This window comes from Pseudophryne corroboree, unplaced genomic scaffold (assembly GCF_028390025.1).
Source record: "Pseudophryne corroboree isolate aPseCor3 unplaced genomic scaffold, aPseCor3.hap2 scaffold_1232, whole genome shotgun sequence".
Lineage (NCBI taxonomy): Eukaryota > Metazoa > Chordata > Amphibia > Anura > Myobatrachidae > Pseudophryne > Pseudophryne corroboree.
In genome coordinates this window covers 129135-154918 of record NW_026967858.1, presented here as the reverse complement: position 1 = coordinate 154918, position 25784 = coordinate 129135, and the positions used below count along the sequence as shown (strand labels likewise).

Sequence of the window (25784 nt, the reverse complement as noted above, 5' to 3'; positions counted from 1 at the left end):
TAGCTGAAATAGCTCAGTTGGGAGAGCATTAAACTGAAGATCTATAAGTCCCTGGTTCGATCCCGGGTTTCGGCATGTAAAGTAGCTGTATTTTTGTTACAGAATAGCAATTTACCAGCAGAATCTTTCATTATAAGGTGTTGCTCTACAACATGGGTCTTCAACCTGCGACCCTCCAGCTGCTGTGGAACTACACATCCCAGCATGCCCTGCCTCAGTTTTAGCATACCTTAATAGCAAAACTGTAGCAGGGCATGCTGGGATGTGTAGTTTCACAGCAGCTGGAGGGCCACAGGATGAAGACCCATGCTCTACAAGAACACTTGATGCTCTTTTTTTCCCAACCTAAAACCCCAAATACGACTTCACATCTGTCACAATTAGCCAAAATAGCTCAGTTGGGAGAGCGTTAAGGTGTGTACACACGGTAAGATATTTTCTTCCGATTCTGACTATATAGTCAGAATCGGAAGAAAAGATAGTGCAGATCGCAAGGTGACAGTCACCTTGCGATCCCGATCCGATGCCGATGCGCGGCCCCGCGCGGTCGGCATCGGCAGAAAAAATAGGCTGTGCAGGCAAGTCAATCCTGGCTATCTCTATAGAAGAGATAGTCAGGATTGACATCGCACATAGCCAGCATCGCAAGCACACTCATTATGTGCTTGCGATACTGGCTAAGTGCCGACCCGGCCCCCTGTCGCACGGTGAGAATCGGATAAGTCCGAATCTCACCGTGTGTATGCACCCTAAGACTGAAGATCTAAAGGTCCCTGGTTTGATCCCGGGTTTCGGCATATTTAGCTGCTGTTTTTTTTGTTACAGAATAGCAATTTAGCAGCAGAAAATGCCGTGTTCAGGTTCTGGTCTTCAAGAACATTTCATGTTATTACAGTTTGCATTATTATTAGCCCCAATAAAAGAATTTCTTATTAGTAGAGCTTGGCGAAATAGCTCAGTTGTGACAACATTAGACTGAAGATCTAAGGGTGTCTTGTTCAATCCTGGGGTTTAGCATGGTTGGGTGTTTGCTTTTGCTACTGAATAGCAATTTAGCAGCAAAAACTGTTGTGTTCAGGTTTTGATCTTGAAAAGCATTTTATGTTATTTCAGTTTGCAAAATCTTTAGCTCCTAAAAAAAGACATTCTTATCAGTATAGCTTGCCAAAATAGCTCAGTTGTGAGAGCAATAGACTGAAGACCTTAAAATCCCTAGTACGATCGTGGGTTTCCACATGTTTGGGTGTTTGCAGTTTGTTACTGAGTAGCAATTCAGCAAAAAGAAATTTAGCAGCAGAAACTTTCATTTTCAGGTTTCGCCCTCTAGGAAAATTGATGTTCTTTCAGTTTGCCTTATCTTAAACACCAAAAAAGACTTTCTAAACGTCAGACTTACACGCAATAGCTCTTTTGTGAGAGCATTAAACTGAAGATCTAAAGGTCCTGGGTTCGATCCCAGGATTCGGCATATTTAGTTGCGGTATTTTTGTTACAGAATAGCAATTTACCAGCAGAATCTTTCATTATCAGGTGTTGTTCATCAAGAACACTTAATGCTCTTTTTTTCCTAGCCTAAAACCCCAAATACGGCTTGACATCTTTCACAATTAGCTGAAATAGCTCAGTTGGGAGAGCGTTAGACTGAAGATCTAAAGGTCCCTGGTTCGATCCCGGGTTTCGGCATATTTAGTTGCTGTTTTTTTTGTTACAGAATAGCAATTTAGCAGCAGAAACTGCCGTGTTCAGGTTCCTGTCTTCAAGATCATTTCATGTTAAAACAGTTTGCATTATTATTAGCCCCAATGAAAGAATTTCTTATTAGTAGAGCTTGGCGAAATAGCTCAGTTGTGAGAACATTAGACTGAAGATCTATAAGTCCCAGGTTCGATCCCGGGTTTCGGCATGTTTAGTAGCTGTATTTTTGTTACAGAATAGCAATTTACCAGCAGAATCTTTCATTATAAGGTGTTGCTCTTCAAGAACACTTGATGCTCTTTTTTTCCCAACCTAAAACCCCAAATACGACTTCACATCTGTCACAATTAGCTGAAATAGCTCAGTTGGGAGAGCATTAAACTAAAGATCTAAAGGTCCCTGGTTCGATCCCGGGTTTCGGCATATTTAGTTGCTGTTTTTTTGTTACAGAATAGCAATTTAGCAGCAGAAACTGCCGTGTTCAGGTTCTGGTCTTCAAGAACATTTCATGTTATTACAGTTTGCATTATTATTAGCCCCAATAAAAGAATTTCTTATTAGTAGAGCTTGGCAAAATAGCTCAGTAGTGAGAACATTAGACTGAAGATCTAAGGGTGTCTTGTTCAATCCTGGGGTTTAGCATGGTTGGGTGTTTGCTTTTGCTACTGAATAGCAATTTAGCAGCAAAAACTGTTGTTTTCAGTTTTTGATCTTGAAAAACATTTTATGTTATTTCAGTTTGCAAAATCTTTAGCTCCAAAAAAAGACATTCTTATCAGTATAGCTTGCCAAAATAGCTCAGTTGTGAGAGCAATAGACTGAAGACCTTAAAATCCCTAGTACGATCGTGGGTTTCCACATGTTTGGGTGTTTGCATTTTCTTACTGAGTAGCAATTCAGCAAAAAGAAATTTAGCAGCAGAAACGTTTATTTTCAGGTTTCGCCCTCTAGGACACTAGATGTTCTTTCAGTTTGCCTTATCTTAAACACCAAAAAAGACTTTCCAGATGTCAGACGTAGCTACAATAGCTCATTTGGGAGAGCATTAGACTGAAGATCTATAAGTCCCTGGTTCGATCCCGGGTTTCGGCATGTAAAGTAGCTGTATTTTTGTTACAGAATAGCAATTTACCAGCAGAATCTTTCATTATAAGGTGTTGCTCTACAACATGGGTCTTCAACCTGCGACCCTCCAGCTGCTGTGGAACTACACATCCCAGCATGCCCTGCCTCAGTTTTAGCATACCTTAATAGCAAAACTGTAGCAGGGCATGCTGGGATGTGTAGTTTCACAGCAGCTGGAGGGCCACAGGATGAAGACCCATGCTCTACAAGAACACTTGATGCTCTTTTTTTCCCAACCTAAAACCCCAAATACGACTTCACATCTGTCACAATTAGCCAAAATAGCTCAGTTGGGAGAGCGTTAAGGTGTGTACACACGGTAAGATATTTTCTTCCGATTCTGACTATATAGTCAGAATCGGAAGAAAAGATAGTGCAGATCGCAAGGTGACAGTCACCTTGCGATCCCGATCCGATGCCGATGCGCGGCCCCGCGCGGTCGGCATCGGCAGAAAAAATAGGCTGTGCAGGCAAGTCAATCCTGGCTATCTCTATAGAAGAGATAGTCAGGATTGACATCGCACATAGCCAGCATCGCAAGCACACTCATTATGTGCTTGCGATACTGGCTAAGTGCCGACCCGGCCCCCTGTCGCACGGTGAGAATCGGATAAGTCCGAATCTCACCGTGTGTATGCACCCTAAGACTGAAGATCTAAAGGTCCCTGGTTTGATCCCGGGTTTCGGCATATTTAGCTGCTGTTTTTTTTGTTACAGAATAGCAATTTAGCAGCAGAAAATGCCGTGTTCAGGTTCTGGTCTTCAAGAACATTTCATGTTATTACAGTTTGCATTATTATTAGCCCCAATAAAAGAATTTCTTATTAGTAGAGCTTGGCGAAATAGCTCAGTTGTGACAACATTAGACTGAAGATCTAAGGGTGTCTTGTTCAATCCTGGGGTTTAGCATGGTTGGGTGTTTGCTTTTGCTACTGAATAGCAATTTAGCAGCAAAAACTGTTGTGTTCAGGTTTTGATCTTGAAAAGCATTTTATGTTATTTCAGTTTGCAAAATCTTTAGCTCCTAAAAAAAGACATTCTTATCAGTATAGCTTGCCAAAATAGCTCAGTTGTGAGAGCAATAGACTGAAGACCTTAAAATCCCTAGTACGATCGTGGGTTTCCACATGTTTGGGTGTTTGCAGTTTGTTACTGAGTAGCAATTCAGCAAAAAGAAATTTAGCAGCAGAAACTTTCATTTTCAGGTTTCGCCCTCTAGGAAAATTGATGTTCTTTCAGTTTGCCTTATCTTAAACACCAAAAAAGACTTTCTAAACGTCAGACTTACACGCAATAGCTCTTTTGTGAGAGCATTAAACTGAAGATCTAAAGGTCCTGGGTTCGATCCCAGGATTCGGCATATTTAGTTGCGGTATTTTTGTTACAGAATAGCAATTTACCAGCAGAATCTTTCATTATCAGGTGTTGTTCATCAAGAACACTTAATGCTCTTTTTTTTCCTAGCCTAAAACCCCAAATACGGCTTGACATCTTTCACAATTAGCTGAAATAGCTCAGTTGGGAGAGCGTTAGACTGAAGATCTAAAGGTCCCTGGTTCGATCCCGGGTTTCGGCATATTTAGTTGCTGTTTTTTTTGTTACAGAATAGCAATTTAGCAGCAGAAACTGCCGTGTTCAGGTTCCTGTCTTCAAGATCATTTCATGTTAAAACAGTTTGCATTATTATTAGCCCCAATGAAAGAATTTCTTATTAGTAGAGCTTGGCGAAATAGCTCAGTTGTGAGAACATTAGACTGAAGATCTAAGGGTGTCTTGTTCAATCCTGGGGTTTAGCATGGTTGGGTGTTTGCTTTTGCTACTGAATAGCAATTTAGCAGCAAAAACTGTTGTTTTCAGTTTTTGATCTTGAAAAACATTTTATGTTATTTCAGTTTGCAAAATCTTTAGCTCCAAAAAAAGACTTTCTTATCAGTATAGCTTGCCAAAATAGCTCAGTTGTGAGAGCAATAGACTGAAGACCTTAAAATCCCTAGTACGATCGTGGGTTTCCACATGTTTGGGTGTTTGCATTTTGTTACTGAGTAGCAATTCAGCAAAAAGAAATTTAGCAGCAGAAACGTTTATTTTCAGGTTTCGCCCTCTAGGACACTTGATGTTCTTTCAGTTTGCCTTATCTTAAACACCAAAAAAGACTTTCCAAATGTCAGACGTAGCTGCAATAGCTCATTTGGGAGGGCATTAGACTGAAGATCTACAAGTCCCTGGTTCGATCCCGGGTTTCGGCATGTTTAGTAGCTGTATTTTTGTTACAGAATAGCAATTTACCAGCAGAATCTTTCATTATAAGGTGTTGCTCTACAAGAACACTTGATGCTCTTTTTTTCCCAACCTAAAACCCCAAATACGACTTCACATCTGTCACAATTAGCCAAAATAGCTCAGTTGGGAGAGCGTTAGACTGAAGATCTAAAGGTCCCTGGTTCGATCCCGGGTTTCGGCATATTTAGCTGCTGTTTTTTTTTTTTTACAGAATAGCAATTTAGCAGCAGAAACTGCCGTGTTCAGGTTCTGGTCTTCAAGAACATTTCATGTTATTACAGTTTGCATTATTATTAGCCCCAATAAAAGAATTTCTTATTAGTAGAGCTTGGCGAAATAGGTCAGTTGTGACAACATTAGACTGAAGATCTAAGGGTGTCTTGTTCAATCCTGGGGTTTAGCATGGTTGGGTGTTTGCTTTTGCTACTGAATAGCAATTTAGCAGCAAAAACTGTTGTGTTCAGGTTTTGATCTTGAAAAGCATTTTATGTTATTTCAGTTTGCAAAATCTTTAGCTCCTAAAAAAAGACATTCTTATCAGTATAGCTTGCCAAAATAGCTCAGTTGTGAGAGCAATAGACTGAAGACCTTAAAATCCCTAGTACGATCGTGGGTTTCCACATGTTTGGGTGTTTGCAGTTTGTTACTGAGTAGCAAGTCAGCAAAAAGAAATTTAGCAGCAGAAACTTTCATTTTCAGGTTTCGCCCTCTAGGACACTTGATGTTCTTTCAGTTTGCCTTATCTTAAACACCAAAAAAGACTTTCTAAACGTCAGACTTACACGCAATAGCTCTTTTGTGAGAGCATTAAACTGAAGATCTAAAGCTCCTGGGTTCGATACCAGGATTCGGCATGTTTAGTTGCTGTATTTTTGTTACAGAATAGCAATTTACCAGCAGAATCTTTCATTATCAGGTGCTGTTCATCAAGAACACTTAATGCTCTTTTTTTTCCCAGCCTAAAACCCCAAATACGGCTTGACATCTTTCACAATTAGCCGAAATAGCTCAGTTGGGAGAGTGTTAGACTGAAGATCTAAAGGTCCCTGGTTCGATCCCGGGTTTCCGCATATTTAGTTGCTGTTTTTTTGTTACAGAATAGCAATTTAGCAGCAGAAACTGCCGTGTTCAGGTTCCTGTCTTCAAGTTCATTTCATGTTATTACAGTTTGCATTATTATTAGCCCCAATAAAAGAATTTCTTATTAGTAGAGCTTGACGAAATAGCTCAGTTGTGAGAACATTAGACTGAAGATCTAAGGGTGTCTTGTTCAATCCTGGGGTTTAGCATGGTTGGGTGTTTGCTTTTGCTACTGAATAGCAATTTAGCAGCAAAAACTGTTGTTTTCAGTTTTTGATCTTGAAAAACATTTTATGTTATTTCAGTTTGCAAAATCTTTAGCTCCAAAAAAAGACATTCTTATCAGTATAGCTTGCCAAAATAGCTCAGTTGTGAGAGCAATAGACTGAAGACCTTAAAATCCCTAGTACGATCGTGGGTTTCCACGTGTTTGGGTGTTTGCATTTTGTTACTGAGTAGCAATTCAGCAAAAAGAAATTTAGCAGCAGAAACGTTTATTTTCAGGTTTCGCCCTCTAGGACACTTGATGTTCTTTCAGTTTACCTTATCTTAAACACCAAAAAAGACTTTCCAAATGTCAGACGTAGCTGCAATAGCTCATTTGGGAGAGCATTAGACTGAAGATCTATAAGTCCCTGGTTCAATCCCGGGTTTCGGCATGTTTAGTAGCTGTATTTTTGTTACAGAATAGCAATTTACCAGCAGAATCTTTCATTATAAGGTGTTGCTCTTCAAGAACACTTGATGCGCTTTTTTTCCCAACCTAAAACCCCAAATACGACTTCACATCTGTCACAATTAGCCGAAATAGCTCAGTTGGGAGAGCGTTAGACTGAAGATCTAAAGGTCCATGGTTCGATCCTGGGTTTCAGCATATTTAGTTGCTGTTTTTTTGTTACAGAATAGCAATTTAGCAGCAGAAACTGCCGTGTTCAGGTTCTGGTCTTCAAGATCATTTCATGTTATTACAGTTTGCATTATTATTAGCCCCAATAAAAGAATTTCTTATTAGTAGAGCTTGGCGAAATAGCTTAGTTGTGAGAACATTAGACTGAAGATCTAAGGGTGTCTTGTTCAATCCTGGGGTTTAGCATGGTTGGGTGTTTGCTTTTGCTACTGAATAGCAATTTAGCAGCAAAAACTGTTGTTTTCAGTTTTTGATCTTGAAAAACATTTTATGTTATTTCAGTTTGCAAAATCTTTAGCTCCAAAAAAAGACATTCTTATCAGTATAGCTTGCCAAAATAGCTCAGTTGTGAGAGCAATAGACTGAAGACCTTAAAATCCCTAGTACGATCGTTTGTTTCCACATGTTTGGGTGTTTGCATTTTGTTACTGAGTAGCAATTCAGCAAAAAGAAATTTAGCAGCAGAAACGTTTATTTTCAGGTTTCGCCCTCTAGGACACTTGATGTTCTTTCAGTTTGCCTTATCTTAAACACCAAAAAAGACTTTCCAAATGTCAGACGTAGCTGCAATAGCTCATTTGGGAGAGCATTAGACTGAAGATCTATAAGTCCCTGGTTCGATCCCGGGTTTCGGGCATGTTTAGTAGCTGTATTTTTGTTACAGAATAGCAATTTACCAGCAGAATCTTTCATTATAAGGTGTTGCTCTTCAAGAACACTTGATGCTCTTTTTTTCCCAACCTAAAACCCCAAATACGACTTCACATCGGTCACAATTAGCCGAAATAGCTCAGTTGGGAAAGCGTTAGACTGAAAATCTAAAGGTCCCTGGTTCGATCCTGGGTTTCGGCATATTTAGTTGCTGTTTTTTTTGTTACAGAATAGCAATTTAACAGCAGAAACTGCCGTGTTCAGGTTCTGGTCTTCAAGAACATTTCATGTTATTACAGTTTGCATTATTATTAGCCCCAATAAAAGAATTTCTTATTAGTAGAGCTTGGCGAAATAGCTCAGTTGTGAGAACATTAGACTGAAGATCTAAGGGTGTCTTGTTCAATCCTGGGGTTTAGCATGGTTGGGTGTTTGCTTTTGCTACTGAATAGCAATTTAGCAGCAAAAACTGTTGTTTTCAGTTTTTGATCTTGAAAAACATTTTATGTTATTTCAGTTTGCAAAATCTTTAGCTCCAAAAAAAGACATTCTTATCAGTATAGCTTGCCAAAATAGCTCAGTTGTGAGAGCAATAGACTGAAGACCTTAAAATCCCTAGTACGATCGTGGGTTTCCACATGTTTGGGTGTTTGCATTTTGTTACTGAGTAGCAATTCAGCAAAAAGAAATTTAGCAGCAGAAACGTTTATTTTCAGGTTTCGCCCTCTAGGACACTTGATGTTCTTTCAGTTTGCCTTATCTTAAGCACCAAAAAAGACTTTCCAAATGTCAGACGTAGCTGCAATAGCACATTTGGGAGAGCATTAGACTGAAGATCTATAAGTCCCTGGTTCGATCCCGGGTTTCGGCATGTTTAGTAGCTGTATTTTTGTTACAGAATAGCAATTTACCAGCAGAATCTTTCATTATAAGGTGTTGCTCTTCAAGAACACTTGATGCTCTTTTTTTCCCAACCTAAAACCCCAAATACGACTTCACATCTGTCACAATTAGCCGAAATAGCTCAGTTGGGAGAGCGTTGTACTGAAGATCTGAAGGTCCCTGGTTCGATCCCGGGTTTCGGCATATTTAGTTGCTGTTTTTTTTGTTACAGAATAGCAATTTAGCAGCAGAAACTGCCGTGTTCAGGTTCTGGTCTTCAAGATCATTTCATGTTATTACAGTTTGCATTATTATTAGCCCCAAAAAAAGAATTTCTTATTAGTAGAGCTTGGCGAAATAGCTCAGTTGTGACAACATTAGACTGAAGATCTAAGGGTGTCTTGTTCAATCCTGGGGTTTAGCATGGTTGGGTGTTTGCTTTTGCTACTGAATAGCAATTTAGCAGGAAAAACTGTTGTTTTCAGTTTTTGATCTTGAAAAACATTTTATGTTATTTCAGTTTGCAAAATCTTTAGCTCCAAAAAAAGACATTCTTATCAGTATAGCTTGCCAAAATAGCTCAGTTGTGAGAGCAATAGACTGAAGACCTTAAAATCCCTAGTACGATCGTGGGTTTCCACATGTTTGGGTGTTTGCATTTTGATACTGAGTAGCAATTCAGCAAAAAGAAATTTAGCAGCAGAAACATTTATTTTCAGGTTTCGCCCTCTAGGACACTTGATGTTCTTTCAGTTTGCCTTATCTTAAACACCAAAAAAGACTTTCTAAACGTCAGACTTACACGCAATAGCTCTTTTGTGAGAGCATTAAACTGAAGATCTAAAGCTCCTGGGTTCGATCCCTGGTTTCGGCATGTTTAGTAGCTGTATTTTTGTTACAGAATAGCAATTTACCAGCAGAATCTATCATTATCAGGTGTTGTTCATCAAGAACACTTAATGCTCTTTTTTTTCCCAGCCTAAAACCCCAAATACGGCTTGACATCTTTCACAATTAGCCGAAATAGCTCAGTTGGGAGAGCGTTAGACTGAAGATTTAAAGGTCCCTGGTTCGATCCCGGGTTTCGGCATATTTAGTTGCTGTTTTTTTGTTACAGAATAGCAATTTAGCAGCAGAAACTGCCGTGTTCAGGTTCTGGTCTTCAAGATCATTTCATGTTATTACAGTTTGCATTATTATTAGCCCCAATAAAAGAATTTCTTATTAGTAGAGCTTGGCGAAATTGCTCAGTTGTGACAACATTAGACTGAAGATCTAAGGGTGTCTTGTTCAATCCTGGGGTTTAGCATGGTTGGGTGTTTGCTTTTGCTACTGAATAGCAATTTAGCAGCAAAAACTGTTTTTTCAGTTTTTGATCTTGAAAAACATTTTATGTTATTTCAGTTTGCAAAATCTTTAGCTCCAAAAAAAGACATTCTTATCAGTATAGCTTGCCAAAATAGCTCAGTTGTGAGAGCAATAGACTGAAGACCTTAAAATCCCTAGTACGATCGTGGGTTTCCACATGTTTGGGTGTTTGCATTTTGTTACTGAGTAGCAATTCAGCAAAAAGAAATTTAGCAGCAGAAACGTTTATTTTTAGGTTTCGCCCTCTAGGACACTTGATGTTCTTTCAGTTTGCCTTATCTTAAACACCAAAAAAGACTTTCCAAATGTCAGACGTAGCTGCAATAGCTCATTTGGGAGAGCATTTGACTGAAGATCTATAAGTCCCTGGTTCGATCCTGGGTTTCGGCATGTTTAGTAGCTGTATTTTTGTTACAGAATAGCAATTTACCAGCAGAATCTTTCATTATAAGGTGTTGCTCTTCAAGAACACTTGATGCTCTTTTTTTCCCAACCTAAAACCCCAAATACGACTTCACATCTGTCACAATTAGCCGAAATAGCTCAGTTGGGAGAGCGTTAGACTGAAGATCTAAAGGTCCCTGGTTCGATCCTGGGTTTCGGCATATTTAGTTGCTGTTTTTTTTGTTACAGAATAGCAATTTAACAGCAGAAACTGCCGTGTTCAGGTTCTGGTCTTCAAGAACATTTCATGTTATTACAGTTTGCATTATTATTAGCCCCAATAAAATAATTTCTTATTAGTAGAGCTTGGCGAAATAGCTCAGTTGTGACAACATTAGACTGAAGATCTAAGGGTGTCTTGTTCAATCCTGGGGTTTAGCATGGTTGGGTGTTAGCTTTTGCTACTGAATAGCAATTTAGCAGCAAAAACTGTTGTTTTCAGTTTTTGATCTTGAAAAACATTTTATGTTATTTCAGTTTGCAAAATCTTTAGCTCCAAAAAAAGACATTCTTATCAGTATAGCTTGCCAAAATAGCTCAGTTGTGAGAGCAATAGACTGAAGACCTTAAAATCCCTAGTACGATTGTGGGTTTCCACATGTTTGGGTGTTTGCATTTTGTTACTGAGTAGCAATTCAGCAAAAAGAAATTTAGCAGCAGAAACGTTTATTTTCAGGTTTCGCCCTCTAGGACACTTGATGTTCTTTCAGTTTGCCTTATCTTAAACACCAAAAAAGACTTTCCAAATGTCAGACGTAGCTGCAATAGCTCATTTGGGAGAGCATTAGACTGAAGATCTATAAGTCCCTGGTTCGATCCCGGGTTTCGGCATGTTTAGTAGCTGTATTTTTGTTACAGAATAGCAATTTACCAGCAGAATCTTTTATTATCAGGTGTTGCTCTTCAAGAACACTTGATGCTCTTTTTTTCCCAACCTAAAACCCCAAATACGACTTCACATCTGTCACAATTAGCCGAAATAGCTCAGTTGGGAGAGCGTTAGACTGAAGATCTAAAGGTCCCTGGTTCGGTTTCTTCATATTTAGTTGCTGTTTTTTTTGTTACAGAATAGCAATTTAGCAGCAGAAACTGCAGTGTTCAGGTTCTGGTCTTCAAGAACATTTCATGTTATTACAGTTTGCATTATTATTAGCCCCAATAAAATAATTTCTTATTAGTAGAGCTTGGCGAAATAGCTCAGTTGTGACAACATTAGACTGAAGATCTAAGGGTGTCTTGTTCAATCCTGGGGTTTAGCATGGTTGGGTGTTTGCTTTTGCTACTGAATAGCAATTTAGCAGCAAAAACTGTTGTGTTCAGGTTTTGATCTTGAAAAGCATTTTATGTTATTTCAGTTTGCAAAATCTTTAGCTCCTAAAAAAAGACATTCTTATCAGTATAGCTTGCCAAAATAGCTCAGTTGTGAGAGCAATAGACTGAAGACCTTAAAATCCCTAGTACGATCGTAGGTTTCCACATGTTTTGGTGTTTGCAGTTTGTTACTGAGTAGCAAGTCAGCAAAAAGAAATTTAGCAGCAGAAACTTTCATTTTCAGGTTTCGCCCTCTAGGACACTTGATGTTCTTTCAGTTTGCCTTATCTTAAACACCAAAAAAGACTTTCTAAACGTCAGACTTACACGCAATAGCTCTTTTGTGAGAGCATTAAACTGAAGATCTAAAGCTCCTGGGTTCGATCCCAGGATTCGGCATGTTTAGTTGCTGTATTTTTGTTACAGAATAGCAATTTACCAGCAGAATCTTTCATTATCAGGTGTTGTTCATCAAGAACACTTAATGCTCTTTTTTTCCCCAGCCTAAAACCCCAAATACAGCTTGACATCTTTCACAATTAGCCGAAATAGCTCAGTTGGGAGAGCGTTAGACTGAAGATCTAAAGGTTCCTGGTTCGATCCCGGGTTTCGGCATATTTAGTTGCTGTTTTTTTGTTACAGAATAGCAATTTAGCAGCAGAAACTGCCGTGTTCAGGTTCTGGTCTTCAAGATCATTTCATGTTATTACAGTTTGCATTATTATTAGCCCCAATAAAAGAATTTCTTATTAGTAGAGCTTGGCGAAATAGCTCAGTTGTGACAACATTAGACTGAAGATCTAAGGGTGTCTTGTTCAATCCTGGGGTTTAGCATGGTTGGGTGTTTGCTTTTGCTACTGAATAGCAATTTAGCAGCAAAAACTGTTGTTTTCAGTTTTTGATCTTGAAAAACATTTTATGTTATTTCAGTTTGCAAAATCTTTAGCTCCAAAAAAAGACATTCTTATCAGTATAGCTTGCCAAAATAGCTCAGTTGTGAGAGCAATAGACTGAAGACCTTAAAATCCCTAGTACGATCGTGGGTTTCCACATGTTTGGGTGTTTGCATTTTGTTACTGAGTAGCAATTCGGCAAAAAGAAATTTAGCAGCAGAAACGTTTATTTTCAGGTTTCGCCCTCTAGGACACTTGATGTTCTTTCAGTTTGCCTTATCTTAAACACCAAAAAAGACTTTCCAGATGTCAGACGTAGCTGCAATAGCTCATTTGGGAGAGCATTAGACTGAAGATCTATAAGTCCCTGGTTCGATCCCGGGTTTCGGCATGTTTAGTAGCTGTATTTTTGTTACAGAATAGCAATTTACCAGCAGAATCTTTTATTATCAGGTGTTGCTCTTCAAGAACACTTGATGCTCTTTTTTTTCCCAACCTAAAACCCCAAATACGACTTCACTTCTGTCACAATTAGCCGAAATAGCTCAGTTGGGAGAGCGTTAGACTGAAGATCTAAAGGTCCCTGGTTCGATCCCGGGTTTCGGCATATTTAGTTGCTGTTTTTTTTGTTACAGAATAGCAATTTAGCAGCAGAAACTGCCGTGTTCAGGTTCTGGTCTTCTTTCAGTTTGCCTTATCTTAAACACCAAAAAAGACTTTCTAAACGTCAGACTTACAAACAATAGCTCTTTTGTGAGAGCATTAAACTGAAGATCTAAAGCTCCTGGGTTCGATCCCAGGATTCGGCATGTTTAGTTGCTGTATTTTTGTTACAGAATAGCAATTTACCAGCAGAATCTTTCATTATCAGGTGTTGTTCATCAAGAACACTTAATGCTCTTTTTTTCCCCAGCCTAAAACCCCAAATACGGCTTCTCATTTTTCACAATTAGCCGAAATAGCTCAGTTGGTAGAGCGTTAGACTAAAGATCTACAGGTCCCTGGTTCGATCCTGGGTTTCTGCATATTTAGTTGCTGTTTTTTTGTTACAGAATAGCAATTTAGCAGCAGAAACTGCCGTGTTCAGGTTCTGGTCTTCAAGTTCATTTCATGTTATTACAGTTTGCATTATTATTAGCCCCAATAAAAGAATTTCTTATTAGTAGAGCTTGGCGAAATAGCTCAGTTGTGAGAACATTAGACTGAAGATCTAAGGGTGTCTTGTTCAATCCTGGGGTTTAGCATGGTTGGGTGTTTGCTTTTGCTACTGAATAGCAATTTAGCAGCAAAAACTGTTGTTTTCAGTTTTTGATCTTGAAAAACATTTTATGTTATTTCAGTTTGCAAAATCTTTAGCTCCAAAAAAAGACATTCTTATCAGTATAGCTTGCCAAAATAGCTCAGTTGTGAGAGCAATAGACTGAAGACCTTAAAATCCCTAGTACGATCGTGGGTTTCCACATGTTTGGGTGTTTGCATTTTGTTACTGAGTAGCAATTCGGCAAAAAGAAATTTAGCAGCAGAAACGTTTATTTTCAGGTTTCGCCCTCTAGGACACTTGATGTTCTTTCAGTTTGCCTTATCTTAAACACCAAAAAAGACTTTCCAGATGTCAGACGTAGCTGCAATAGCTCATTTGGGAGAGCATTAGACTGAAGATCTATAAGTCCCTGGTTCGATCCCGGGTTTCGGCATGTTTAGTAGCTGTATTTTTGTTACAGAATAGCAATTTACCAGCAGAATCTTTCATTATAAGGTGTTGCTCTTCAAGAACACTTGATGGTCTTTTTTTCCCAACCTAAAACCCCAAATACGACTTCACATCTGTCACAATTAGCCGAAATAGCTCAGTTGGGAGAGCGTTAGACTGAAGATCTAAAGGTCCCTGGTTCGATCCCGGGTTTCGGCATATTTAGTTGCTGTTTTTTTTGTTACAGAATAGCAATTTAACAGCAGAAACTGCCGTGTTCAGGTTCTGGTCTTCAAGAACATTTCATGTTATTACAGTTTGCATTATTATTAGCCCCAATAAAATAATTTCTTATTAGTAGAGCTTGGCGAAATAGCTCAGTTGTGACAACATTAGACTGAAGATCTAAGGGTGTCTTGTTCAATCCTGGGGTTTAGCATGGTTGGGTGTTTGCTTTTGCTACTGAATAGCAATTTAGCAGCAAAAACTGTTGTTTTCAGTTTTTGATCTTGAAAAACATTTTATGTTATTTCAGTTTGCAAAATCTTTAGCTCCAAAAAAAGACATTCTTATCAGTATAGCTTGCCAAAATAGCTCAGTTGTGAGAGCAATAGACTGAAGACCTTAAAATCCCTAGTACGATCGTGGGTTTCCACATGTTTGGGTGTTTGCATTTTGTTACTGAGTAGCAATTCGGCAAAAAGAAATTTAGCAGCAGAAACGTTTATTTTCAGGTTTCGCCCTCTAGGACACTTGATGTTCTTTCAGTTTGCCTTATCTTAAACACCAAAAAAGACTTTCCAGATGTCAGACGTAGCTGCAATAGCTCATTTGGGAGAGCATTAGACTGAAGATCTATAAGTCCCTGGTTCGATCCCGGGTTTCGGCATGTTTAGTAGCTGTATTTTTGTTACAGAATAGCAATTTACCAGCAGAATCTTTTATTATCAGGTGTTGCTCTTCAAGAACACTTGATGCTCTTTTTTTTCCCAACCTAAAACCCCAAATACGACTTCACTTCTGTCACAATTAGCCGAAATAGCTCAGTTGGGAGAGCGTTAGACTGAAGATCTAAAGGTCCCTGGTTCGATCCCGGGTTTCGGCATATTTAGTTGCTGTTTTTTTTGTTACAGAATAGCAATTTAGCAGCAGAAACTGCCGTGTTCAGGTTCTGGTCTTCTTTCAGTTTGCCTTATCTTAAACACCAAAAAAGACTTTCTAAACGTCAGACTTACAAACAATAGCTCTTTTGTGAGAGCATTAAACTGAAGATCTAAAGCTCCTGGGTTCGATCCCAGGATTCGGCATGTTTAGTTGCTGTATTTTTGTTACAGAATAGCAATTTACCAGCAGAATCTTTCATTATCAGGTGTTGTTCATCAAGAACACTTAATGCTCTTTTTTTCCCCAGCCTAAAACCCCAAATACGGCTTCTCATTTTTCACAATTAGCCGAAATAGCTCAGTTGGTAGAGCGTTAGACTAAAGATCTACAGGTCCCTGGTTCGATCCTGGGTTTCTGCATATTTAGTTGCTGTTTTTTTGTTACAGAATAGCAATTTAGCAGCAGAAACTGCCGTGTTCAGGTTCTGGTCTTCAAGTTCATTTCATGTTATTACAGTTTGCATTATTATTAGCCCCAATAAAAGAATTTCTTATTAGTAGAGCTTGGCGAAATAGCTCAGTTGTGAGAACATTAGACTGAAGATCTAAGGGTGTCTTGTTCAATCCTGGGGTTTAGCATGGTTGGGTGTTTGCTTTTGCTACTGAATAGCAATTTAGCAGCAAAAACTGTTGTTTTCAGTTTTTGATCTTGAAAAACATTTTATGTTATTTCAGTTTGCAAAATCTTTAGCTCCAAAAAAAGACATTCTTATCAGTATAGCTTGCCAAAATAGCTCAGTTGTGAGAGCAATAGACTGAAGACCTTAAAATCCCTAGTACGATCGTGGGTTTCCACATGTTTGGGTGTTTGCATTTTGTTACTGAGTAGCAATTCGGCAAAAAGAAATTTAGCAGCAGAAACGTTTATTTTCAGGTTTCGCCCTCTAGGACACTTGATGTTCTTTCAGTTTGCCTTATCTTAAACACCAAAAAAGACTTTCCAGATGTCAGACGTAGCTGCAATAGCTCATTTGGGAGAGCATTAGACTGAAGATCTATAAGTCCCTGGTTCGATCCCGGGTTTCGGCATGTTTAGTAGCTGTATTTTTGTTACAGAATAGCAATTTACCAGCAGAATCTTTCATTATAAGGTGTTGCTCTTCAAGAACACTTGATGGTCTTTTTTTCCCAACCTAAAACCCCAAATACGACTTCACATCTGTCACAATTAGCCGAAATAGCTCAGTTGGGAGAGCGTTAGACTGAAGATCTAAAGGTCCCTGGTTCGATCCCGGGTTTCGGCATATTTAGTTGCTGTTTTTTTTGTTACAGAATAGCAATTTAACAGCAGAAACTGCCGTGTTCAGGTTCTGGTCTTCAAGAACATTTCATGTTATTACAGTTTGCATTATTATTAGCCCCAATAAAATAATTTCTTATTAGTAGAGCTTGGCGAAATAGCTCAGTTGTGACAACATTAGACTGAAGATCTAAGGGTGTCTTGTTCAATCCTGGGGTTTAGCATGGTTGGGTGTTTGCTTTTGCTACTGAATAGCAATTTAGCAGCAAAAACTGTTGTTTTCAGTTTTTGATCTTGAAAAACATTTTATGTTATTTCAGTTTGCAAAATCTTTAGCTCCAAAAAAAGACATTCTTATCAGTATAGCTTGCCAAAATAGCTCAGTTGTGAGAGCAATAGACTGAAGACCTTAAAATCCCTAGTACGATCGTGGGTTTCCACATGTTTGGGTGTTTGCATTTTGTTACTGAGTAGCAATTCAGCAAAAAGAAATTTAGCAGCAGAAACGTTTATTTTCAGGTTTCGCCCTCTAGGACACTTGATGTTCTTTCAGTTTGCCTTATCTTAAACACCAAAAAAGACTTTCCAAATGTCAGACGTAGCTGCAATAGCTCATTTGGGAGAGCATTAGACTGAAGATCTATAAGTCCCCGGTTCTATCCCGGGTTTTGGCATGTTTAGTAGCTGTATTTTTGTTACAGAATAGCAATTTACCAGCAGAATCTTTCATTATAAGGTGTTGCTCTTCAAGAACACTTGATGCTCTTTTTTTCCCAACCTAAAACCCCAAATACGACTTCACATCTGTCACAATTCGCCGAAATAGCTCAGTTGGGAGAGCGTTAGACTGAAGATCTAAAGGTCCCTGGTTCGATCCTGGGTTTCGGCATATTTAGTTGCTGTTTTTTTTTGTTACAGAATAGCAATTTAGCAGCAGAAACTGCCGTGTTCAGGTTCTGGTCTTCAAGAACATTTCATGTTTTTACAGTTTGCATTATTATTAGCCCCAATAAAATAATTTCTTATTAGTAGAGCTTGGCGAAATAGCTCAGTTGTGACAACATTAGACTGAAGATCTAAGGGTGTCTTGTTCAATCCTGGGGTTTAGCATGGTTGGGTGTTTGCTTTGGCTACTGAATAGCAATTTAGCAGCAAAAACTGTTGTGTTCAGGTTTTGATCTTGAAAAGCATTTTATGTTATTTCAGTTTGCAAAATCTTTAGCTCCTAAAAAAAGACATTCTTATCAGTATAGCTTGCCAAAATAGCTCAGTTGTGAGAGCAATAGACTGAAGACCTTAAAATCCCTAGTATGATCGTGGGTTTCCACATGTTTGGGTGTTTGCAGTTTGTTACTGAGTAGCAAGTCAGCAAAAAGAAATTTAGCAGCAGAAACTTTCATTTTCAGGTTTCGCCCTCTAGGACACTTGATGTTCTTTCAGTTTGCCTTATCTTAAACACCAAAAAAGACTTTCTAAACGTCAGACTTACAAACAATAGCTCTTTTGTGAGAGCATTAAACTGAAGATCTAAAGCTCCTGGGTTCGATCCCAGGATTCGGCATGTTTAGTTGCTGTATTTTTGTTACAGAATAGCAATTTACCAGCAGAATCTTTCATTATCAGGTGTTGTTCATCAAGAACACTTAATGCTCTTTTTTCCCCCAGCCTAAAACCCCAAATACGGCTTCACATTTTTCTCAATTAGCCGAAATAGCTCAGTTGGTAGAGCGTTAGACTAAAGATCTAAAGGTCCCTGGTTTGATCCCGGGTTTCGGCATATTTAGTTGCTGTTTTTTTGTTACAGAATAGCAATTTAGCAGCAGAAACTGCCGTGTTCAGGTTCTGGTCTTCAAGTTCATTTCATGTTATTACAGTTTGCATTATTATTAGCCCCAATAAAAGAATTTCTTATTAGTAGAGCTTGGCGAAATAGCTCAGTTGTGAGAACATTAGACTGAAGATCTAAGGGTGTCTTGTTCAATCCTGGGGTTTAGCATGGTTGGGTGTTTGCTTTTGCTACTGAATAGCAATTTAGCAGCAAAAACTGTTGTTTTCAGTTTTTGATCTTGAAAAACATTTTATGTTATTTCAGTTTGCAAAATCTTTAGCTCCAAAAAAAGACATTCTTATCAGTATAGCTTGCCAAAATAGCTCAGTTGTGAGAGCAATAGACTGAAGACCTTAAAATCCCTAGTACGATCGTGGGTTTCCACATGTTTGGGTGTTTGCATTTTGTTACTGAGTAGCAATTCAGCAAAAAGAAATTTAGCAGCAGAAACGTTTATTTTCAGGTTTCGCCCTCTAGGACACTTGATGTTCTTTCAGTTTGCCTTATCTTAAACACCAAAAAAGACTTTCCAAATGTCAGACGTAGCTGCAATAGCTCATTTGGGAGAGCATTAGACTGAAGATCTATAAGTCCCTGGTTCGATCCTGGGTTTCGGCATGTTTAGTAGCTGTATTTTTGTTACAGAATAGCAATTTACCAGCAGAATCTTTCATTATAAGGTGTTGCTCTTCAAGAACACTTGATGCTCTTTTTTTCCCAACCTAAAACCCAAAATACGACTTCACATTTGTCACAATTAGCCGAAATAGCTCAGTTGGGAGAGCGTTAGACTGAAGATCTAAAGGTCCCTGGTTCGATCCTGGGTTTCGGCATATTTAGTTGCTGTTTTTTTTGTTACAGAATAGCAATTTAACAGCAGAAACTGCCGTGTTCAGGTTCTGGTCTTCAAGAACATTTCATGTTATTACAGTTTGCATTATTATCAGCCCCAATAAAAGAATTTCTTATTAGTAGAGCTTGGCGAAATAGCTCAGTTGTGACAACATTAGACTGAAGATCTAAGGGTGTCTTGTTCAATCCTGGGGTTTAGCATGGTTGGGTGTTTGCTTTTGCTACTGAATTGCAATTTAGCAGCAAAAACTGTTGTTTTCAGTTTTTGATCTTGAAAAACATTTTATGTTATTTCAGTTTGCAAAATCTTTAGCTCCAAAAAAAGACATTCTTATCAGTATAGCTTGCCAAAATAGCTCAGTTGTGAGAGCAATAGACTGAAGACCTTAAAATCCCTAGTACGATCGTGGGTTTCCACATGTTTGGGTGTTTGCATTTTGTTACTGAGTAGCAATTCAGCAAAAAGAAATTTAGCAGCAGAAACGTTTATTTTCAGGTTTCGCCCTCTAGGACACTTGATGTTCTTTCAGTTTGCCTTATCTTAAACACCAAAAAAGACTTTCCAAATGTCAGACGTAGCTGCAATAGCTCATTTGGGAGAGCATTAGACTGAAGATCTATAAGTCCCTGGTTCGATCCCGGGTTTCGGCATGTTTAGTAGCTGTATTTTTGTTACAGAATAGCAATTTACCAGCAGAATCTTTCATTATAAGGTGTTGCTCTTCAAGAACACTTGATGCTCTTTTTTTCCCAACCTAAAACCCCAAATACGACTTCACATCTGTCACAATTAGCCGAAATAGCTCAGTTGGGAGAGCGTTAGACTGAAGATCTAAAGGTCCCTGGTTCGATCCCGGGTTTCGGCATAATTAGTTGCTGTTTTTTTTGTTACAGAATAGCAATTTAGCAGCAGAAACTGCCGTGTTCAGGTTCTGGTCTTCAAGAACATTTCATGTTATTACAGTTTGCATTATTATTAGCCCCAATAAAATAATTTCTTATTAGTAGAGCTTGGCGAAATAGCTCAGTTGAGACAACATTAGACTGAAGATCTAAGGGTGTCTTGTTCAATCCTGGGGTTTAGCATGGTTGGGTGTTTGCTTTTGCTACTGAATAGCAATTTAGCAGCAAAAACTGTTGTGTTCAGGTTTTGATCTTGAAAAGCATTTTATGTTATTTCAGTTTGCAAAATCTTTAGCTCCTAAAAAAAGACATTCTTATCAGTATAGCTTGCCAAAATAGCTCAGTTGTGAGAGCAATAGACTGAAGACCTTAAAATCCCTAGTACGATCGTGGGTTTCCACATGTTTGGGTGTTTGCAGTTTGTTACTGAGTAGCAAGTCAGCAAAAAGAAATTTAGCAGCAGAAACTTTCATTTTCAGGTTTCGCCCTCTAGGACACTTGATGTTCTTTCAGTTTGCCTTATCTTAAACACCAAAAAAGACTTTCTAAACGTCAGACTTACAAACAATAGCTCTTTTGTGAGAGCATTAAACTGAAGATCTAAAGCTCCTGGGTTCGATCCCAGGATTCGGCATGTTTAGTTGCTGTATTTTTGTTACAGAATAGCAATTTACCAGCAGAATCTTTCATTATCAGGTGTTGTTCATCAAGAACACTTAATGCTCTTTTTTTCCCCAGCCTAAAACCCCAAATACGGCTTTACATTTTTCACAATTAGCCGAAATAGCTCAGTTGGTAGAGCGTTAGACTAAAGATCTAAAGGTCCCTGGTTCGATCCCGGGTTTCTGCATATTTAGTTGCTGTTTTTTTGTTACAGAATAGCAATTTAGCAGCAGAAACTGCCGTGTTCAGGTTCTGGTCTTCAAGTTCATTTCATGTTATTACAGTTTGCATTATTATTAGCCCCAATAAAAGAATTTCTTATTAGTAGAGCTTGGCGAAATAGCTCAGTTGTGAGAACATTAGACTGAAGATCTAAGGGTGTCTTGTTCAATCCTTGGGTTTAGCATGGTTGGGTGTTTGCTTTTGCTACTGAATAGCAATTTAGCAGCAAAAACTGTTGTTTTCAGTTTTTGATCTTGAAAAACATTTTATGTTATTTCAGTGTGCAAAATCTTTAGCTCCAAAAAAAGACATTCTTATCAGTATAGCTTGCCAAAATAGCTCAGTTGTGAGAGCAATAGACTGAAGACCTTAAAATCCCTAGTACGATCGTGGGTTTCCACATGTTTGGGTGTTTGCATTTTGTTACTGAGTAGCAATTCAGCAAAAAGAAATTTAGCAGCAGAAACGTTTATTTTCAGGTTTCGCCCTCTAGGACACTTGATGTTCTTTCAGTTTGCCTTATCTTAAACACCAAAAAAGACTTTCCAAATGTCAGACGTAGCTGCAATAGCTCATTTGGGAGAGCATTAGACTGAAGATCTATAAGTCCCTGGTTCGATCCTGGGTTTCGGCATGTTTAGTAGCTGTATTTTTGTTACAGAATAGCAATTTACCAGCAGAATCTTTCATTATAAGGTGTTGCTCTTCAAGAACACTTGATGCTCTTTTTTTCCCAACCTAAAACCCCAAATACGACTTCACATCTGTCACAATTAGCCGAAATAGCTCAGTTGGGAGAGCGTTAGACTGAAGATCTAAAGGATCCTGGGTTTCGGCATATTTAGTTGCTGTTTTTTTTGTTACAGAATAGCAATTTAACAGCAGAAACTGCCGTGTTCAGGTTCTGGTCTTCAAGAACATTTCATGTTATTACAGTTTGCATTATTATTAGCCCCAATAAAATAATTTCTTATTAGTAGAGCTTGGCGAAATAGCTCAGTTGTGACAACATTAGACTGAAGATCTAAGGGTGTCTTGTTCAATCCTGGGGTTTAGCATGGTTGGGTGTTTGCTTTTGCTACTGAATAGCAATTTAGCAGCAAAAACTGTTGTTTTCAGTTTTTGATCTTGAAAAACATTTTATGTTATTTCAGTTTGCAAAATCTTTAGCTCCTAAAAAAGACATTCTTATCAGTATAGCTTGCCAAAATAGCTCAGTTGTGAGAGCAATAGACTGAAGACCTTAAAATCCCTTGTACGATCGTGGGTTTCCACATGTTTGGGTGTTTGCATTTTGTTACTGAGTAGCAATTCAGCAAAAAGAAATTTAGCAGCAGAAACGTTTATTTTCAGGTTTCGCCCTCTAGGACACTTGATGTTCTTTCAGTTTGCCTTATCTTAAACACCAAAAAAGACTTTCCAAATGTCAGACGTAGCTGCAATAGCTCATTTGGGAGAGCATTAGACTGAAGATCTATAATTCCCTGGTTCGATCCCGGGTTTCGGCATGTTTAGTAGCTGTATTTTTGTTACAGAATAGCAATTTACCAGCAGAATCTTTTATTATCAGGTGTTGCTCTTCAAGAACACTTGATGCTCTTTTTTTCCCAACTTAAAACCCCAAATACGACTTCACATCTGTCACAATTAGCCGAAATAGCTCAGTTGGGAGAGCGTTAGACTGAAGATCTAAAGGTCCCTTGTTCGATCCCGGGTTTCGGCATATTTAGTTGCTGTTTTTTTTGTTACAGAATAGCAATTTAGCAGCAGAAACTGCCGTGTTCAGGTTCTGGTCTTCAAGAACATTTCATGTTATTACAGTTTGCATTATTATTAGCCCCAATAAAATAATTTCTTATTAGTAGAGCTTGGCGAAATAGCTCAGTTGTGACAACATTAGACTGAAGATCTAAGGGTGTCTTGTTCAATCCTGGGGTTTAGCATGGTTGGGTGTTTGCTTTTGCTACTGAATAGCAATTTAGCAGCAAAAACTGTTGTGTTCAGGTTTTGATCTTGAAAAGCATTTTATGTTATTTCAGTTTGCAAAATCTTTAGCTCCTAAAAAAAGACATTCTTATCAGTATAGCTTGCCAAAATAGCTCAGTTGTGAGAGCAATAGACTGAAGACCTTAAAATCCCTAGTACGATCGTGGGTTTCCACATGTTTGGGTGTTTGCAGTTTGTTACTGAGTAGCAAGTCAGCAAAAAGAAATTTAGCAGCAGAAACGTTTATTTTCAGGTTTCGCCCTCTAGGACACTTGATGTTCTTTCAGTTTGCCTTATCTTAAACACCAAAAAAGACTTTCCAAATGTCAGACGTAGCTGCAATAGCTCATTTGGGAGAGCATTAGACTGAAGATCTATAAGTCCCTGGTTCGATCCTAGGTTTCGGCATGTTTAGTAGCTGTATTTTTGATACAGAATAGCAATTTACCAGCAGAATCTTTCATTATAAGGTGTTGCTCTTCAAGAACACTTGATGCTCTTTTTTTCCCAACCTAAAACCCCAAATACGACTTCACATCTGTCACAATTAGCCGAAATAGCTCAGTTGGGAGAGCGTTATACTGAAGATCTAAAGGTCCCTGGTTCGATCCTGGGTTTCGGCATATTTAGTTGCTGTTTTTTTTGTTACAGAATAGCAATTTAACAGCAGAAACTGCCGTGTTCAGGTTCTGGTCTTCAAGAACATTTCATGTTATTACAGTTTGCATTATTATTAGCCCCAATAAAAGAATTTCTTATCAGTAGAGCTTGGCGAAATAGCTCAGTTGTGACAACATTAGACTGAAGATCTAAGGGTGTCTTGTTCAATCCTGGGGTTTAGCATGGTTGGGTGTTTGCTTTTGCTACTGAATAGCAATTTAGCAGCAAAAACTGTTGTTTTCAGGTTTTGATCTTGAAAAACATTTTATGTTATTTCAGTTTGCAAAATCTTTAGCTCCAAAAAAAGACATTCTTATCAGTATAGCTTGCCAAAATAGCTCAGTTGTGAGAGCAATAGACTGAAGACCTTAAAATCCCTAGTACGATCGTGGGTTTCCACATGTTTGGGTGTTTGCATTTTGTTACTGAGTAGCAATTCAGCAAAAAGAAATTTAGCAGCAGAAACGTTTATTTTCAGGTTTCGCCCTCTAGGACACTTGATGTTCTTTCAGTTTGCCTTATCTTAAACACCAAAAAAGACTTTCCAAATGTCAGACGTAGCTGCAATAGCTCATTTGGGAGAGCATTAAACTGAAGATCTATAAGTCCCTGGTTCGATCCCGGGTTTCGGCATGTTTAGTAGCTGTATTTTTGTTACAGAATAGCAATTTACCAGCAGAATCTTTTATTATCAGGTGTTGCTCTTCAAGAACACTTGATGCTCTTTTTTCCCCAACCTAAAACCCCAAATACGACTTCATATCTGTCACAATTAGCCGAAATAGCTCAGTCGGGAGAGCGTTAGACTGAAGATCTAAAGGTCCCTGGTTCGATCCCGGGTTTCGGCATATTTAGTTGCTGGTTTTTTTGTTACAGAATAGCAATTTAGCAGCAGAAACTGCCGTGTTCAGGTTCTGGTCTTCAAGAACATTTCATGTTATTACAGTTTGCATTATTATTAGCCCCCAATAAAATAATTTCTTATTAGTAGAGCTTGGCAAAATAGCTCAGTTGTGACAACATTAGACTGAAGATCTAAGGGTGTCTTGTTCAATCCTGGGGTTTAGCATGGTTGGGTGTTTGCTTTTGCTACTGAATAGCAATTTAGCAGCAAAAACTGTTGTGTTCAGGTTTTGATCTTGTTAAGCATTTTATGTTATTTCAGTTTGCAAAATCTTTAGCTCCTAAAAAAAGACATTCTTATCAGTATAGCTTGCCAAAATAGCTCAGTTGTGAGAGCAATAGACTGAAGACCTTAAAATCCCTAGTACGATCGTGGGTTTCCACATGTTTGGGTGTTTGCAGTTTGTTACTGAGTAGCAAGTCAGCAAAAAGAAATTTAGCAGCAGAAACTTTCATTTTCAGGTTTCGCCCTCTAGGACACTTGATGTTCTTTCAGTTTGCCTTATCTTAAACACCAAAAAAGACTTTCTAAACGTCAGACTTACACGCAATAGCTCTTTTGTGAGAGCATTAAACTGAAGATCTAAAGCTCCTGGGTTCGATCCCAGGATTCGGCATGTTTAGTTGCTGTATTTTTGTTACAGAATAGCAATTTACCAGCAGAATCTTTCATTATCAGGTGTTGTTCATCAAGAACACTTAATGCTCTTTTTTTCCCCAGCCTAAAACCCCAAATACAGCTTGACATCTTTCACAATTAGCTGAAATAGCTCAGTTGGGAGAGCGTTAGACTGAAGATCTAAAGGTCCCTGGTTCGATCCTGGGTTTCGGCATATTTAGTTGCTGTTTTTTTGTTACAGAATAGCAATTTAGCAGCAGAAACTGCCGTGTTCAGGTTCTGGTCTTCAAGATCATTTCATGTTATTACAGTTTGCATTATTATTAGCCCCAATAAAAGAATTTCTTATTAGTAGAGCTTGGCGAAATAGCTCAGTTGTGAGAACATTAGACTGAAGATCTAAGGGTGTCTTGTTCAAT

General features: G+C 38.5%; 33 non-coding genes across 33 annotated transcripts; all 33 read left to right on the top strand.

Annotated features, from left to right (window-relative positions):
• The first annotated feature begins 2 nt into the window (after nt 1-2).
• On the top strand, nt 3-75 carry TRNAF-GAA (transfer RNA phenylalanine (anticodon GAA)). Its single transcript has one exon. It is a non-coding gene; the product is annotated as a tRNA-Phe (tRNA).
• Nucleotides 76-1610: 1535 nt separating this feature from the next.
• TRNAF-GAA (transfer RNA phenylalanine (anticodon GAA)) lies at nt 1611-1683 on the top strand. Its single transcript has one exon. It is a non-coding gene; the product is annotated as a tRNA-Phe (tRNA).
• Nucleotides 1684-2045: 362 nt separating this feature from the next.
• Nucleotides 2046-2118, top strand: TRNAF-AAA (transfer RNA phenylalanine (anticodon AAA)). Its single transcript has one exon. It is a non-coding gene; the product is annotated as a tRNA-Phe (tRNA).
• A 2205-nt stretch (nt 2119-4323) lies between these two features.
• TRNAF-GAA (transfer RNA phenylalanine (anticodon GAA)) lies at nt 4324-4396 on the top strand. Its single transcript has one exon. It is a non-coding gene; the product is annotated as a tRNA-Phe (tRNA).
• An 812-nt stretch (nt 4397-5208) lies between these two features.
• TRNAF-GAA (transfer RNA phenylalanine (anticodon GAA)) lies at nt 5209-5281 on the top strand. The gene has a single exon. It is a non-coding gene; the product is annotated as a tRNA-Phe (tRNA).
• An 816-nt stretch (nt 5282-6097) lies between these two features.
• On the top strand, nt 6098-6170 carry TRNAF-GAA (transfer RNA phenylalanine (anticodon GAA)). The gene has a single exon. It is a non-coding gene; the product is annotated as a tRNA-Phe (tRNA).
• An 811-nt stretch (nt 6171-6981) lies between these two features.
• TRNAF-GAA (transfer RNA phenylalanine (anticodon GAA)) lies at nt 6982-7054 on the top strand. The gene has a single exon. It is a non-coding gene; the product is annotated as a tRNA-Phe (tRNA).
• Nucleotides 7055-7866: 812 nt separating this feature from the next.
• On the top strand, nt 7867-7939 carry TRNAF-GAA (transfer RNA phenylalanine (anticodon GAA)). The gene has a single exon. It is a non-coding gene; the product is annotated as a tRNA-Phe (tRNA).
• An 812-nt stretch (nt 7940-8751) lies between these two features.
• On the top strand, nt 8752-8824 carry TRNAF-GAA (transfer RNA phenylalanine (anticodon GAA)). Its single transcript has one exon. It is a non-coding gene; the product is annotated as a tRNA-Phe (tRNA).
• Nucleotides 8825-9637: 813 nt separating this feature from the next.
• On the top strand, nt 9638-9710 carry TRNAF-GAA (transfer RNA phenylalanine (anticodon GAA)). The gene has a single exon. It is a non-coding gene; the product is annotated as a tRNA-Phe (tRNA).
• Nucleotides 9711-10520: 810 nt separating this feature from the next.
• Nucleotides 10521-10593, top strand: TRNAF-GAA (transfer RNA phenylalanine (anticodon GAA)). The gene has a single exon. It is a non-coding gene; the product is annotated as a tRNA-Phe (tRNA).
• A 597-nt stretch (nt 10594-11190) lies between these two features.
• TRNAF-GAA (transfer RNA phenylalanine (anticodon GAA)) lies at nt 11191-11263 on the top strand. The gene has a single exon. It is a non-coding gene; the product is annotated as a tRNA-Phe (tRNA).
• A 1022-nt stretch (nt 11264-12285) lies between these two features.
• TRNAF-GAA (transfer RNA phenylalanine (anticodon GAA)) lies at nt 12286-12358 on the top strand. The gene has a single exon. It is a non-coding gene; the product is annotated as a tRNA-Phe (tRNA).
• A 596-nt stretch (nt 12359-12954) lies between these two features.
• Nucleotides 12955-13027, top strand: TRNAF-GAA (transfer RNA phenylalanine (anticodon GAA)). Its single transcript has one exon. It is a non-coding gene; the product is annotated as a tRNA-Phe (tRNA).
• Nucleotides 13028-13170: 143 nt separating this feature from the next.
• Nucleotides 13171-13243, top strand: TRNAF-GAA (transfer RNA phenylalanine (anticodon GAA)). The gene has a single exon. It is a non-coding gene; the product is annotated as a tRNA-Phe (tRNA).
• Nucleotides 13244-13588: 345 nt separating this feature from the next.
• Nucleotides 13589-13661, top strand: TRNAF-AAA (transfer RNA phenylalanine (anticodon AAA)). Its single transcript has one exon. It is a non-coding gene; the product is annotated as a tRNA-Phe (tRNA).
• A 596-nt stretch (nt 13662-14257) lies between these two features.
• Nucleotides 14258-14330, top strand: TRNAF-GAA (transfer RNA phenylalanine (anticodon GAA)). Its single transcript has one exon. It is a non-coding gene; the product is annotated as a tRNA-Phe (tRNA).
• Nucleotides 14331-14472: 142 nt separating this feature from the next.
• On the top strand, nt 14473-14545 carry TRNAF-GAA (transfer RNA phenylalanine (anticodon GAA)). Its single transcript has one exon. It is a non-coding gene; the product is annotated as a tRNA-Phe (tRNA).
• Nucleotides 14546-15142: 597 nt separating this feature from the next.
• On the top strand, nt 15143-15215 carry TRNAF-GAA (transfer RNA phenylalanine (anticodon GAA)). Its single transcript has one exon. It is a non-coding gene; the product is annotated as a tRNA-Phe (tRNA).
• Nucleotides 15216-15358: 143 nt separating this feature from the next.
• Nucleotides 15359-15431, top strand: TRNAF-GAA (transfer RNA phenylalanine (anticodon GAA)). Its single transcript has one exon. It is a non-coding gene; the product is annotated as a tRNA-Phe (tRNA).
• Nucleotides 15432-15776: 345 nt separating this feature from the next.
• TRNAF-AAA (transfer RNA phenylalanine (anticodon AAA)) lies at nt 15777-15849 on the top strand. Its single transcript has one exon. It is a non-coding gene; the product is annotated as a tRNA-Phe (tRNA).
• A 596-nt stretch (nt 15850-16445) lies between these two features.
• TRNAF-GAA (transfer RNA phenylalanine (anticodon GAA)) lies at nt 16446-16518 on the top strand. The gene has a single exon. It is a non-coding gene; the product is annotated as a tRNA-Phe (tRNA).
• A 142-nt stretch (nt 16519-16660) lies between these two features.
• On the top strand, nt 16661-16733 carry TRNAF-GAA (transfer RNA phenylalanine (anticodon GAA)). The gene has a single exon. It is a non-coding gene; the product is annotated as a tRNA-Phe (tRNA).
• An 812-nt stretch (nt 16734-17545) lies between these two features.
• TRNAF-GAA (transfer RNA phenylalanine (anticodon GAA)) lies at nt 17546-17618 on the top strand. Its single transcript has one exon. It is a non-coding gene; the product is annotated as a tRNA-Phe (tRNA).
• Nucleotides 17619-18433: 815 nt separating this feature from the next.
• On the top strand, nt 18434-18506 carry TRNAF-AAA (transfer RNA phenylalanine (anticodon AAA)). The gene has a single exon. It is a non-coding gene; the product is annotated as a tRNA-Phe (tRNA).
• An 811-nt stretch (nt 18507-19317) lies between these two features.
• TRNAF-GAA (transfer RNA phenylalanine (anticodon GAA)) lies at nt 19318-19390 on the top strand. Its single transcript has one exon. It is a non-coding gene; the product is annotated as a tRNA-Phe (tRNA).
• A 597-nt stretch (nt 19391-19987) lies between these two features.
• On the top strand, nt 19988-20060 carry TRNAF-GAA (transfer RNA phenylalanine (anticodon GAA)). Its single transcript has one exon. It is a non-coding gene; the product is annotated as a tRNA-Phe (tRNA).
• A 142-nt stretch (nt 20061-20202) lies between these two features.
• On the top strand, nt 20203-20275 carry TRNAF-GAA (transfer RNA phenylalanine (anticodon GAA)). Its single transcript has one exon. It is a non-coding gene; the product is annotated as a tRNA-Phe (tRNA).
• An 814-nt stretch (nt 20276-21089) lies between these two features.
• On the top strand, nt 21090-21162 carry TRNAF-AAA (transfer RNA phenylalanine (anticodon AAA)). The gene has a single exon. It is a non-coding gene; the product is annotated as a tRNA-Phe (tRNA).
• A 1685-nt stretch (nt 21163-22847) lies between these two features.
• On the top strand, nt 22848-22920 carry TRNAF-GAA (transfer RNA phenylalanine (anticodon GAA)). The gene has a single exon. It is a non-coding gene; the product is annotated as a tRNA-Phe (tRNA).
• Nucleotides 22921-23733: 813 nt separating this feature from the next.
• TRNAF-GAA (transfer RNA phenylalanine (anticodon GAA)) lies at nt 23734-23806 on the top strand. The gene has a single exon. It is a non-coding gene; the product is annotated as a tRNA-Phe (tRNA).
• An 812-nt stretch (nt 23807-24618) lies between these two features.
• Nucleotides 24619-24691, top strand: TRNAF-GAA (transfer RNA phenylalanine (anticodon GAA)). Its single transcript has one exon. It is a non-coding gene; the product is annotated as a tRNA-Phe (tRNA).
• Nucleotides 24692-25506: 815 nt separating this feature from the next.
• TRNAF-GAA (transfer RNA phenylalanine (anticodon GAA)) lies at nt 25507-25579 on the top strand. Its single transcript has one exon. It is a non-coding gene; the product is annotated as a tRNA-Phe (tRNA).
• The last annotated feature ends 205 nt before the right edge of the window (nt 25580-25784 follow it).